Raw genomic sequence first — 15,399 nt, forward strand, 5'->3', positions numbered from 1 at the left:
GCCTTGTGCTCTGACTTGGAACAATTAAACTGTTTCAGTGTGAAGTTTTACACAAAAAAATTATCTTGGAAACATTAAATGCTAGATATGTAATGTTACTTAGAATTAAGGCATATTATAGCCATAGAATACTGAATGAGATATGAGTATTAACTTTCATCAATACTGTTTAATAGTAAACACTGCATTATAAAAGTCGAAAGCGGGGAAAAATGAGAAGGAAACAAAACTCTACATGGAAAAAGTGAAAGTGCATCAGTCAAACAAGCTTAGGCAGAGCAATGTGTGCATGGAATTGATGCTTGCAATAACAAAGACCGCTTGGTGCCTCTCTGTGGCACTTTTTGGGGGGCTGCAGAAAACATTAGTGTAATCAAACCATTTTATTCTTCCATGACATTTAATAAATTCTGGGCAGATATTCCTCTAGGATTCATTACTGAAAATCTCTGTGGCTGTACTGATCTGCACTGTTTAAGGATAGGCCCTCAAGCTTTTACATTGCCACCTCACCTGTAACACCAAAACTTGATATAGTAAGGTTTTATTTTCTCTCAGTAAAAGCTGTTGTATCAGTTTATTGATACTGTAGCTAAACAGCAGTAATACCTTTTGCTGTATTATTTTAATGGGAAATACATCCCACGCCTGTATTTAAGCCCCACACCTTAGCCCTTTGTTGGCAAAAGGATACAGACAATGAGCTCTCTGTGAGAGAGGCCTCCATTAACACTAACATGGTCAAACCTTCTTGTGCAACCACAGAAATATCAAAGGCAGGCAAGGAGCAACTGGAATCTTAGAGACAGAATCCTTTTCACAGACATTTGACTAATCTGATGATGTATCCGTAGCGCTATGTGCACTGGAGCAGTGAACTTGCCTATACAAGCAGTAACCTTTTGCCTGTCAACAGGGTTTACCTAAAGGGAAGCAGCACCATCAGTGTTGTACAGCAGGGCTTCCCATCAGCCACAATTACGTTATGAATGCTTAGATTATTAGGCTATCATGTAAAAGACTAATGGGTGTATGAGATTGAGACTGATTTCATCTGCACAAACACCCTGATCGACAGAAATGTGGTTGCAGAGGGAAAAGAAAGGAGAAAACTAGACCAAGATGCCCTACATATACAACAGCAGCATTACTGGTGTGCTGCTGATATATTGATAGACAAGACAGCCACAGAAAAGTAAATGACAGCTGTAGCAAACAGATACTTTGGGCATTCATCAAATGGAATCTCTGTATGAGAAATGGATGGGAGTAAACATGAAAGCGTAAAGCGTTCCTTTGGGCATGTGGACTCATGTTTGCAGGCTGAGATGTAAACAGACAACTTCTGCAGGCCAGATCCAATCCCTCTGCAGTCACTGAGAGATTTCTACTGAATTCAATCAAGTGTGGATCAAATCCTAAGTGAACACACACATTCCTGCTTCTGGTTGCATAAGGCCACCCCAGTGATTTTGGGCTACGTTCATAGGTGCTCTTGGTGACATATGGGCTACCATGTGCCTGTTCTTCTCTGTAACCCTCCCTCTCTCTATGGCAGACCTCCATCACTCAATGCTACAACCTAACCAGTGTCTTTTTCCCCTTTCTCTCCCACAACTCTGTTCATTATTCATGCTGACTAATGAGGATACAAGTGGTCCTGATTTCTCAGGATATTGTCCATCATTCCATTATACAATTGTACAATGAACTTTAGAGCTTCTCCATATCTCAAACTGCTTCTCAAAAAAAATTTGCTTAGGAGTCAGGGATTATTTACTGGCAACCATGAATATGTCAAACCCTCCAGATGTTTATTATTACCATTACTTTCCAGGGGTATCAGCCAACAGTTCTGTTAGTGGCTCGCCCTTCACCAGGACATCAGATAACTGCAGCATATAGTCCTGCATTTAGTATTGGTCACCCTTTGATCCACAATTTGTTTTGCTTTCTCCTAGGTTGGAAAGTGTTTCAGCATCAGTCCATGAAACTCATCTTCCCACTTTGTTGGTATTGAAATACTTATTAAAGGGACATTGCAGACAAAAAAGACTGATTATGGACTCAGACTGTAAGTGGCTGATGCCACCATGGCAGTGGGCATTACTGGCAGATCATACAAATAACATTTTAAATGGCACAAGCTTTATCCATCATTCAGTGCTCAAGATTATCTCTGCATTGAGAAAGGTGAACTTTCCAACTGGACAGAGAGGCAGACAACATTCTTTAACAATTTCATTCTTCTTCTTCCAGCACATTTTCTTCCCCCTACTCAGGGAATAGTTTTCTTCTTGGGCCTCAATTTTTTAACTGGCAATAGTTCCAGGAAGATACCCTTCAATAGAATAAATCAGTTGAGGCCCCCCAGGCTTCCAGATAAAGCTCCATGCACACGAGTCCTATTAAAATCAGATTTGTCCAGAACTCCAAAGAACAGAATTGAGGCTGTTCCTCCTCTGAGCAAAACTGCAAAGAGAGAAAGTGCCCCAGGAGGGAGCACTGAATGGGTAAAAGAGATTCCTCCCGCAGCAGCCTGCTGCAGAGGATGTGTGCCAGGTACTGGGTGGAGATAATGCAGGAGATGAATGGACAGTCTCCGGGGGAATTCTACCAGCTGCCTGCCTGCGCCTCAGAACTGATCTAACCTGTGCCATGGGTGGGGCAGGGCGTCAGGAAGCCGTAATCGCCTCCCAGCTGTTCCTTCCTTCCTCCACCCATGCTCCCTGCTGCGGAAGCCAAGCACGGACAAGGGGTTTGGCAGGATAACAGTAATGTGCCAATGGCAGAACATGTGTTTAGCTCATATAATTCTTCTGTAGGTGCAAGGATCAACATGTCTGTGCTCCTCGCCTAACTCCTCATAAAGGAGTAGTACAACACCGGCTTATATAGGACAAGCTAACAGAGGTAAGAAGCAAACGAGTGGCTCACTTGTAGTATTTTTATGGATGAAAGTCAGTTCTGTTTTGCTTTTGCTGTGGGAAAATTCCTGCTGCAATAATAACTTTCTTTTTTATAGATCCCTCATGCTTAACAAATTGACAGACTGTTTACTTAAGCATCACTTCACCCACCACGGAAATGGAGCAGTCTCCTGGGTAAAACATGGTGTCTGTTCTGCAGCACTGCTCCAAACCTTAGCAAAGAAGCAAACACTTCTGAGCAGTTTGTAACAGTAAATAGCTAGATTTCCAAAGGTGTCTACAGCACCTGAAATTATCAGCTCAAGTTCTTGTATCAGTCCAAAGTCAGGTAGAGTTCCTGCTCGTTTCCATAAGTGTTCAGGAAGAAACGAAAATCATAACCAACTCCAAGTAGTTAACTGCCTTAGAAGTTCAACCTGAGAAGAAGTTTCACTTGAGACAGGCAGTGATCATCACTATGCTAGAACCTGACTTGGCACAGCTTCTTGAAAAAGTTGCCAGATGATCTATTTTTCCCCCAAAAGCATCTTTTCAACTCAATACATACAATTCATTCTACTGAAGTAGTCCCAAAGTCACATCAAACTGTGGAAAAGAAGAAAAAGGACACAGGATTACTTCATAAGTGTTCTTGCAAGATGTTTATGTTTTCTGAAACCTCCACAACAGCATTCTTCCTATCCATCACTGCTAAGCTTTTAGACCTTCTAGATACTGTCCAAGATGATATGGCTGTAAAATTAATAGGTACAACCACCAGTTTGCAAAGCACATTCAGAGAAAGCTTGCACTCAACATACCAGAAATCAATTCTGAGCTTAAAAGCTGCCCATGTTAGAGACCACAACTTCTGTGGTAATAAAGTTCAGATCTGTGTTCAAATAAATAAAAGGGGATTTGTTGGCAGGATGCCTTATCTGTGGACCACCAAGCACTGCAATTTCTCCTTTCTCTTGCCCAAAACAGTCCAAGTCTATAATTTCCTGGCTTGATTTCAAAACTATTTTACAAATATACCTCTGGAAATGGTTGCTAATTGGGGATATAAGGTTAGAAAACTATCAGAGATGTAGGAGTTTATGCGTCATCTACCTTAGTGAAATGAATTAAGCTGTGCTAGTGCTCCTGACCTTAAAGGTCTCAAAAACCCAAGTCTCAAAATGCCTCAGTTTAACATACATTACTTCTTTTCGTTCCATTTCTGTATTTTTTAATCTTTAGGTGTAAAGCTCACCCTATAGTTAAGATTCTGTGGTGAAAGTAGAACATGATAAGGGACATTGGCATGACATGGACGTTAAGCATGACAACATGCTCAATACAAGTTCAAAGGTTATTTTTCCACTTTCTTTTATTTCTCATTTGTGAAACAGTTCCAGAAGGTGTAGAAGAACCTAATGTCTAAGCTAAATGACTGTTTTGACCTTTTTAAAACACAAGAAAATATGAAACTGCTAGTTACAAACTGAAATATGTTTTTTCTAGTGTGCATCTTGCTGGGAAGAATCACAAAGTAGAGAGCCCTTGCATAACATTGTAGCATGAATTCTCTGCAGACTGTCTCATAGGCTGGCCAAAGTGGTTTTTATTGCCAAAGTGATGTCAAGCATGGGTAAGAAATACAAAAAGCTCTAATCTATCCAAGTTTGAACAGTTACACATAGACGGCTCTGAAATATTTACTATAAGACACTTTCCCCAATGAAAAGCAGAGATGAACTCTTCAGTTTCCAAAAGAAAAAGAGGGAACAAATCACACCCTTCAAGTTTGTAATGGAAAGAGAATTGCAGCACGCAGCTTACCCCTCTCCTACACCAATGCATGTAACAACAGATCCAAGATCTCTCCTACTGAGATGGGAGAGACACATCCAGGACAAAGTCTCATGTTTGTTAATTGGAGGAGGACAAGGATTCAGACAAACCAAAATGAAACTAAAGTTTTCCAAAGGCCAAAATCAAGTTTATGCAATCCAGTGCACTGTTATTCTGTGTTCCGTTAGTAAAGAAAACTGGTGTTGGAGAACAGCAGACTAAGTTTTCCAAAGCTTTCTCCACAGGGAAGGGACCTGGGTCATAGAGAAGGCTGAAGACAGCTGGCTTTCTGGCAGAAGAGTAGCTGAGCAGGAGGAAAAAGTACTCACATCCTGAGATGGAGCAGTGTGCTGGGTTTTTCAGGCTGTGTTAATGCTAACTTACATGGTGTATAGCACAGCCCCGATTACACAGCCTTCACAGGAGAAGGCAGCCTTTTGTAAATGTGATACATGGAGTCCACATTCAGTTGGCTTTGCATGAAAAATCATTCAATGGGCTTTTTAAGCTCATTTTTAAGATGAAGACACAATTCATTCTAAAAATGACACCACAAAGTCTAAAAATATAAAGTTCAGAGATGCTTAGCTTCACAGTTTGAACTTGGGTCTGTCTCTTGCAAAAACAACCTACAAGATGACACTAGCCAGCATCTAATAGCAAAGAAACCTTAAAACAAACTGAATTTGTGCTGCACTAGCTGTACCCACATCAGTAATAATGCTTCCCACAATAAATGCAAAAGAAAGGGCAGAGTTGCTCAGAAAACAACAAACAGGAGAAGGCAACAGGTACCACAAATGCAAGACATTGGCAAAGTATGTAACTTATGACAAGGTATAATGCTTTCATTGCTGTGTGCAAGAAAAACTATTCTACATATGCAGCTCTGCCACTGGGGAGTAATGGGATCATTTTTACTGGACAGCAATAAAACTTGCTAGCATCCCACACCCGATTGTGTCCTGCAAACATCACTTCCTGCTAGTCCTTCAAATTTGTCAGTTTAGCATAAAAACCAGTTCCTGCATCAGAGTGAACAGCTGCAGACTCTGTCACTCAGGAGCACTGCATTTCATCTGCAATGCTCTGACATTCACAAACACTTTTAAAAGCTATTAACCTATACTTTACCTGTTTACTTAGTAGTAAGGTGGGCACATGAAATTGCCTGCAACACATTGTATTTTGCCAAGCAAAATCAAGCTCAGCTGGAGCACTATTAAGCCACATGATGTCTATCACCATGGCTAACACCATGGACTGCGCCAGGAACCTTAAACCATGAATCACTATAACCTGAGTTAAATCCAAGTTCTGTAACTTGTGATATTTATTAGATGTTGCCTGCTTCAGTGGCCTCTACAAGAATTAAGACATGTCCCTCTCACAGAGAATTCCTGGGTCTTCAAGCTGCCTGAGATAACACTTCTTCCCTAAATGGTACTTTTGTGTGAAAGGTCTCAAAGCATTTTATGAAAAAGATAAGGTTCATCACCTCCACAGGAGCTACATGAGACACACAGGCCAAAACAGCAATTGAACCCAGGTATTCTAAAAGGATATGGACAGCTCAGAGATGCATGAACGTGACAACAACCTTCTAATGCTTACACAGCTATGCAGCTAAGGCCAAATCCCCTCCAGGTCAACAGGTGTGGAAGTGCTATGAGAGTATTTCAAGGTTTAGGTACAACTTTTCTATCTTTTCTATTGGAACAAGAAGAATTGCTGAAGGGGAAAGAAAAGTGTACCTCTTGTTCTGCCAAACCTTTGGCAGAGACTTGTCTTTTACGCACAATAAGAGCAGCAGGTAAGCAGATTCATTTGGGAACTGCTCCCTCTTTCACTTGTTCACAGTATACTCGGTAAAAAATGTAGTGTTAGTGCCTGCTGTAAGGCAAAGGATCTTTGCAATATTACACTTCTGAAAGGCTGGAGTTGCAGTATAAAAGAGTGTGAAATGCAAGCTTCACTGGCAAAGCATGCATTTTAAATAAAGCTTCAGTACTCAGAAACAGACAGTCTCCCTTCTCATTCTGAGTAATGTCTGCCTTCTATTCAGTAGAACGGCCCACGATGAAAGTAACAAAGGCATGCCAGATGAAAAACATCACACTGCAAGATCCCTGTATGCTAGAGAAAATCCTGTAATTGCTTACTGAGATATTTCCCTCTGAAAATATGTGGGGAATAAAGAAAGGATGTTTCACGTTAAAAGGGGGGATGGGAGAAAAAAAATGAAAGCAATTTCTGTCCAGATCATTCCCTTGTAAAGTTTTATTCTGATAAAAATCTGATTTCCATGTTTTTTTTGCCAGGGAGCTTGCATGGGGCTTCCCCAGTTCAGGTCCTGTAAAGATCAGCTCATGTTCATACCAAAAAAGTACTTGGCTGTGTTTCTGCTAAAGTAGAATTAAGGGCCTCACTAGCAGCCTCCAGCTAGAAGAAAAGTTTGTCCACATGAAGGGCCTGGAAGACAGCCTGCAGTAATGGTGTCACACAAACTCCAGTGGCCTCAGACACTGGCCAGGAGAGGTAGACACACAGCACACAGATATAAAAACCATATTCATTAGTAAGGACGCTGAACTGACTAGGGATTTTTAATGTCATATTATTGTTGCTGTGTATCTTTATCAGAGAGCTGATAGTTACCTGAGATCTGGAGAGACTCATCTTGATTTCATTTGGGTTTGCATTAGCTTGTTTATAGGCATCTTTTTCTTTCTATGTGCCTCAAATGTAACTAACCATCTCAAACTTCATGCTGACATCAATACTCATTCTTCTTTTCAGAGTAGCTATTACTCAGTTTTGCATTTCATTTAACAGTAATGGGATGTTATTTAGAAGCATTAATAGAGGCCTTTAGGCTGCTGAAATCGTATATTTAAAATAAAAATGCAGAGGTTCCAAAGAATCCATTTGTTAAAATTAAATTCTCCGGACTATTCAGGGGACACTTATGCAGGAAATCCATGTTCACATGAATTCTGTTGGTGAGTGATCCAAAAAGTGGAAAGCATTTCATATTAGTCACAGATATATTTGTAGCGAAACATCATCAAAACAGTTAAGCAGGATCAACTCACGAGTGGTGAGGGTTTCCTAACTGTTACAAACCTGTCCAGCAAATGAGGCTGACAGCACTGATTATTACCTTAAATATGACAGCTGAGAGGATGAATAGAAATTATCCTGCAGATGACAAACCATGCAAAGGCAAAAGATGAAATGTCAGACAAGGAGTGCACCGTGTCCTCAAGAGACAACTGACCTTATCTGAACCAACCTCCAAGTATTATCAACTAACAGAAAGCTCGTTGGAGCTCTGCTAACCAGAGACCATTAGATCAGGCAAAATCTTGAGTAGAGAGAAGTAATTACATCAGAAGCTATGTACTGAACATGTATGAAAAGCTTTCCTTCCACAAGATCAGCTTGGTGCACTCATTGTGGGCTGCAGATCTGCTTCTACCATTGGTGCAGCATTTAGGTATTAGGTTACTGTTACAGAACAGTATCTATACAAGATAACACTGTCCAAAAACCTGTCCCAGAACCTAATGTTAAGCCCTATGTTCCCATTGTAGCACGATGATTCACTGTTAATCCAAATTGCCTTCAGAACAAGGCGCGAGATGTGATACCATTCATTCATCTTTCATCCAGAAGAGAAGAACAGGCTGAAGCAAGCATTTTTGGAAGAAGGCCTTTATAATGGGATTTTCGACCTGGTTTCTTATAAAAAGAGGCTTAGATAATTGACTATGAAGTTTCTGTCTCCCAAGTTTTGAATGTTGCTCAATTTTAACTTTCATTTTATACAGAGCTAAGACAGACATTGTTCCCATAAATGTTGTTAAAGTGTGTAGCTAGGTAGAAGAAAGACCCAAATTTATGACTCCTATTTAGAGAAAGGCTGCAAAGCAATCTCACCTTATATGAATGTACAGGATGCAGCCTTCAGACACTATTAGCAGTCCTGAAACTAGCAAAGTAAACAAGAGCCGGTGCCCGCAGCACAGTGATTACATCCAGAGATTTGTCAAAGAGCACAAAGCTGTACCTGGTTTTTTCTAACATGTGAAAAGATGGATACTGTAATCTCTGTCCTAATGACTTCTCACCTGAAAGATGGTTACATGACAGTGATCTGAGAGTTTACTAATTGCTGTTAGAGAGCGATCAGGAAACTTCAAAAGTAGAAGCTATTTGTACGACTCTCAGTAAGTCCTTGCCCACTGGGAGAAGTTAAGCTAATAATTATTTGTAGCAGTGGTGCAGTAGTTTTTGAGCTGCAGGTCCCAAAGTGTGAGTACAGCTTTGATGTCAAACATTCATTGATATTTTTAAATGAAATGCTGAGCCTCGTCCAACTTTGAAGCAAGCTAAAGTTTCAGTTACATTTTCCCCAATTTAGTATTTTCATGTCAAGTAACATAGCATGCCATGGCTTCTGCTTTGGGTATTTTGATTCATTTAAAACAGACCAAGTCAATAGCGTTGAAACCTCACCAGAAATTCTGTTCAGCATGAATCCTTACGCAGCAGAACCGCTGTATTAACAAGAGTGTGTTTCAGCACATTTATATACCCCCCAGGAAGAAATGTACCTCACCCAAAGCCTGACAGCAAGAAGATACCCTTTGACTTAGGGAGCTTTGGATTAGGACTCAGATGATTAGTGACCTGGGGCAAAAACAGCAAACTATTTAATATCACCTCTTTGGGCACTCAAATTATCATATTAAAATCCATTTTATCATTGGCAAAGTCAATCGCGTTATAAACGCAAACAGATGTTTTAACGTGTCTCTGGCATTTGGCTTCAGGCAGGGTAAATTGAACATTTTCAATTCCATACAGTTGAGTTTCTGTGAAGTTCAAGTAAACCAAATAACTTCTCCCATGGCATTTTTACTCACTGTCACCACACTGATGTTTACTTTGTCACACATGATAAAAGGCTGGCTTGCGTGATGACACTGAACCTGAGTAGACTCAAAAATTAAGGGGAAGGGGGAGGAAGGAGGAGATTCACTTTTAACTCACCCTCTTTGCAAGCTGAGCTTTTTGAGATTTGCCCACCCATAAAACAAGACATATGATTTTGTTATACTTGGAGAAGCACTGTCAGAAACACAGTCAATATGTTATGCGGTATTGGGCTGCTTCTACTTTGTATGATAACACTGTTATGCTAAGTCATTTTAAAATGCACTTTGATATACTATACACATGAGCTAATGCACATATGTATTTATGCACTGCATGCTTTGGAATGAAAAGGACAGGAGGCAGTGTGGGAAAAACAGGCTGAGGGGAAAAAAGGGAAAAAAAGCAAGAGGGACTCTACGATTGCCATAACTCGACAGAGCATATTGTTCAGTAACACACAGGCCAGTGCCTCTCAGGCTCTATCACTGGTTGACAGAATTAGATTCTGATTCAAGCCCTGTAACTCACTGTAATGCCAGCCAGGGACAAGAGCGTTCCATGGGAACGTTTCAGTGGGTCCCCTCCTTATCAGCTCCAGAACAGCTGCCAGACTTTAAGGTCGCTTGATAGAGAATTTAATTCTCAAGATTGTACATTAATTTCTAAATTCCTTCTTATCCATGTGTTGTGATTTGAGACTGCATTCAATGCAGCCCAGCACGGGGCAAGCCTTTCCCATCCACACCCCTCCTTCCTGTCTGCAAACTTCCTTCCTAGAGATTTACCCAGACGTCTTTGAGCTGGATTAACTCCCTGGACTACTTTGACCAAGCACCAGCAGATGGGAAACCTGATTTTGACCTCACACTGGTTACCAGACTTGCCAGGATTTAAAAAACTCTGTGTGTGTAAAAAGCTCAGTTTATTCATCTGCCTTTACTACAAAGTAAAGGGACATTTATTTTCACACTCCAGCTAACCACTGCAGTAGTTCTTTACAGTAATAATTTCCCACCCTATCAATTTGTTGTCAGGCAGAGCTCAGTAATGGCTGTAAAAAGGCTTGAAATCCCTAGGCATATTATGCAATTGTTGAACAAATATGACTTGGTTTGTAATCCTCTACTCTTTCATGTATTTTCAAACGACTCTCGACTACGGTCAAGAGCACTGCAGAATAAATACATGAAAACAATCAACCCATGTTCGAAACTTCTGGCAAGCCTAAGTGGAATTAGATTACAGTGGAAAATGTCAGTATTAGAGGTCTGTATGACTAGATCTCCTGGTTTGCTAAGGACAGTTCCAGGTTCCACAGTTGTTTCCTGGATGGATGTAGATCGTGCATGCACTTCAGTGAACTGTGTGCTGGAGCGAGAACCAGAATCCTCTCCTCGCCTTGAGAAATTGGTCTGTCTGGTATTAAGTACTTATTATCTAAATGGGGCTCCAGTCCAGAGGGGCTGGTAACAGCGTGGGTATGGCCATTTCTCAGCTTTCCAAACTGTCTAGTTATGGGCTGCCCAGATTCTCTTAAGCAGACAGAGCAAATTAATTTCTTCATAAGCTTTAATTCTATAACCAAAATAACAGCTTTATTCCAAATCATGTCAACTGAAATCAAACCCCTGTTCACATAAACAGCCAATTACAAGAACCCACGCTGGACCAGTGATCTATCTGGCATCATCACACCATGACCAACACAAGCACTTCAGAGGAAGGTACAAGGTATTCCAGAGGAGACCAAAAACATTGAGAGGGAGCCACAGTCCTCTTTATGCTGCTCCAAGATCCACTTGGCTTGACTTACTGACTTACTGAACATGATTTTCTTTCGTCCCTAATCTTTTAATCGTGAACACTCTCATTAGCCTCAGAAATGGTATCCCAGTAAATCTTGGGCTTCAGAAATACAAGAGGAACAAGAACCACACATTTATTATGCACTGTCTCAAAGTAGTTCCTTTTTTTCAGACTGCTGCTTTTCAATGCTATGGCCTTCCTCCTACCTCCTCCATCTTCTGCAATCCACTCTGTTTTCATGTATTAATGTTAATAGCTACTCCCTCTTCTTTTGTTATTTCAATATGGATAATGGAAGATAACCAACAGGTAATCAAAAGTAAAAAGAGAAGGGGGGAAAAAAAAAATCAAAGTCCCTGTGGAAAAAAAAAAAGACAGTTTTGTGCAATTTTATCCTGTACTTATTGAAATTGATGACAAATTCCAGACCCTGGTTATAAGGAGTGCCCTGGTTAGGAAAGGTAAGCTTGGGAGAAGACCTGTGTGTGCCCACATTTTAGTGGAGAGTTCTCAAAAATTTGCTTGGACAGAAATAACAGTTCTGAGGAGATAATGAGTTGGGAGCAGGCTGATGCTGACGATGATCAGACAACAAGTTTATGTTAAACCCCACACACCTCTCAGCCCCCAGAGTTTAGGGCCATAATTCCAAAGAACAGCAAGTGGTGATACAGTTGTCCAATCTTCTCTCTAGGTGAGGAAAGAGTTTTGATGACAAAAAATTGCTGTGGAGACATGATCTACCTGTTTGTGTCCTGGCTGGCCAATTGCTTTCCCTGCTGTATAGAGTATTCTCATCACCTCCCAGCCCCAGACTTCTAGCTAGGGAAGATTTTTTTGCCTGCTTTTCATTTGATGTCTTGTCAGTACAGCCTAAGGAACAGGCTATCAATACCAAAGCTCACTCTCATTTGATTAGAAAAATAGTGATGAATTTTAAGTGTAAATTTGGTTTTAAACATGGACTATTGCACTTAGGAAGAACAGCTCACATTTGTACCTTGCAACATTTTCCATTCCCCTAAGAAAGCTGTGCATTTTAATTACTTGCTTACTGTTACTTCTGCAGTAACAACGGGTTACGCCCTTAAACCCATTTTAACGATTTTGATGCTATTAGCAGCAGCAGAACTAAATATGCTTAGGAAAGGCTGTGTCACGTATCAGAAACTGTTTTTGCAGCTTGATCCCTCAGGCCATCACTCCTTGTTTTTCTCTTTCTTTTCATTTAGCAAGACATGGAAAGATATTTTTTTTCTTTGTGTTAATTTTTCATTATTTATTTGATTCCACTTGGTCACTTGACACTTAAGAGTCAAGTAATTAAATAGCAGTTAACCAGCTTTCAAAGACAGAAAAATATGACCACAACTTAGAAAAATAATGACTTCATTTTCCTCTCTAACTTTCAGTTGGTTAATGCAGATCGGATTCCCATTTATATTTTACACCACTGGCAAAATAAAAGTGAAGTAAAGTAAGCACAAATTACAATTGCATTCACATTAAGGAGCCCCAAGGAGCCAAATTCCACTCTCCTATGAATGAACCAAAGTTGATTCCCTCAGTAAGAACATGAGCAGTAGGTCTGTGCAGAAGTTGGCATGAGTGTGCTTCACCACACTGTGTGCCAGCTACTGTGCTAATATCTAATGACTCTGAAGGCTTCAAAAGAACAGTAACAAGAGAGGATGTAAGAATAGCTACTGACAGGCAAGAAGGTCTGAAGAGCTAAAGCAAAACTGGGAGAGAATTCATCCCAAAACTTACTCCGTGCACAGTTTCAGGAAGTTTTATCACTTCACAATGTAGTCTCTATTCTTCCAATACTATCTGCCTAATTGGTTGTTTTCAGTCAGCTGATGCATTGCAAATATAAATATCTTACAAAGATAAGTGTAAAATACCTTTAATAACAAAGCACCTCTCACTATTTGTATAATTGAACTATTATTTTGTCGCAAGCTTTTAAGATGGTCAAAATGAAAACCAATTCACAATTTAGTAAGTCATAGATGGGAACTTGGAGCCAGAATCTGATCTTGGCAGATAGAGTAGGCTCACTTGGTTACAGAAAAACCAAGCTTCATTTTAACATTCATCTAGTCTAGATCAAAAACTGACCCATCAAATCTGCCTCATTAGAAGAGTCTGGTTTGTCAGACTCATTCTTTTCCTCAACATCTGCAGTACCAGCATAACTGGCTATTCCTCTCTGCAGCTCAAGTATAAGCACTGGACTTTCCTTTCTGATTATCATCTTGATTCTTTCAACCATACAGTAATCTGTACTAGGAGCTTGGTAACAATAGTACACAAAAGGCATGGATTTAATACTTCTGCTTAACATGAACTGCTGAAACGGCCTGTGTCTGTGATGCACGGGGACGTGCTGGTATAGATCTCTTCAATCTGTACTTGTTCCCAGGACTTGGTGCTGTAGGAATGCAAAGAGTTTTTCTTTCCACAAATAGACGTTGCAGGCATATTTGCTTAAACCCTTGAGGTTGATAATCAGCTATAGCTCGTCCCAGCCCAGCAACTGCTTGGGAACTGCCAAATACTGAAAACGGAGAGTCCATGAACCATCTCACAAAGATTTTAAGTGCTGCTATGAGAAGTGAGGATTGACTCTCCCATAGCAAACTGCCTGCTGCTGAGCTTCCCTTATTAACTTCCCTTATTTCCCTTATTATGGGGTCTAAATATGTTGGCAAAACACTGTTTGGGAAAACCCTAGTATTTACTTGAATTTGCCCCTTACAGAACTGTAAGAAGCTTGCTGGCAATTGGAGGAAGAGAGTATAAATAAGTAATAGGGTTAGGCCAGATCTAGAAAAGGCTGATATCAATCAAGTGTATTTATAATAAAGATGGGTGATGTTAGGGGACTGCCACTTATTTCCCAAGAAAAGACAATGGGCAGGTTCCATTTAAAAGGCTGGGTCTCTGAAAGTATTCCTTTCTTTTAAATTCTTCCAAAGAGTTTCATTTAGAAGGGACTTCTTCCCAGAAGCAGCCTGACAGAAAGGGGATTTCTATGATCCTGTCACATCCTACAAGCAGCTTTTCAGGCCAATAAACAAATATGGCAACCAGCCATCATGGGTGAAGCCAAGGAACACATGGTGGGGTTTTTTTTTTTTTAAATTTAATATTTTTGTTGTTGTCAAATGTCATGACACAAAAATTCATGAGAAAATGTCTTGCAGTTCCCAGGAAGCCTAAAAGAAGGAAGCCTCTTTATTAATAAAAGGACATCTAGATGCCAAAATCTGGACTAGGACATAACGGAGGTCTTTAAGAAAAGGAGGAAAAACTCCAACTTCCTAGGAAATCCAGAAAGACATCACAGTATTTGAAAGGGGGAGAAAGTAAGTCTAATTCCTTTCTTTCTTAATATAATGTGTAATTACAGAACATGTAATTTCGCAACTTACACTTAGCCTGTGGGACTCCACCAGAAATGATTACAGTGTTGAACAGTTTAATGTCATTCATAGCTGTCCCCAAAGAAAGGCCCATGTCCTCCACTGCAGAAGATGACTAATTGCTTAGCAGAAGCAGAGATGGGAACTTCCTGCTAGAATCCCTCATTCTGTGTCACCTTCTGCACTCACCAATCTGTGTCTGAGTTACCACAGTAAAAATAACGTCTCCCAACAACTGCATGCTAAGATAAGGTTGGAGTCTTACAGTAACCCTCCTAGAAGGAACTCAGGGATATCCTAGGCAAAGGCCAGATCCTGCTTTTGCCCAAGATGGGCAAGGATGGGGAAAAAAAAGTGAACAGAGTTCAGAATCCTAACCTGCAATTATATTAGTTTGCCAGAGAGAAGCAGGACTTCACCCCACTCAGGCTCACAGCCCTTTTTTGGGAATTTCAGATTGTCCTGTTATGTGG

The sequence above is a fragment of the Colius striatus genome, chromosome 2, assembly GCF_028858725.1.
Source record: "Colius striatus isolate bColStr4 chromosome 2, bColStr4.1.hap1, whole genome shotgun sequence".
Lineage (NCBI taxonomy): Eukaryota > Metazoa > Chordata > Aves > Coliiformes > Coliidae > Colius > Colius striatus.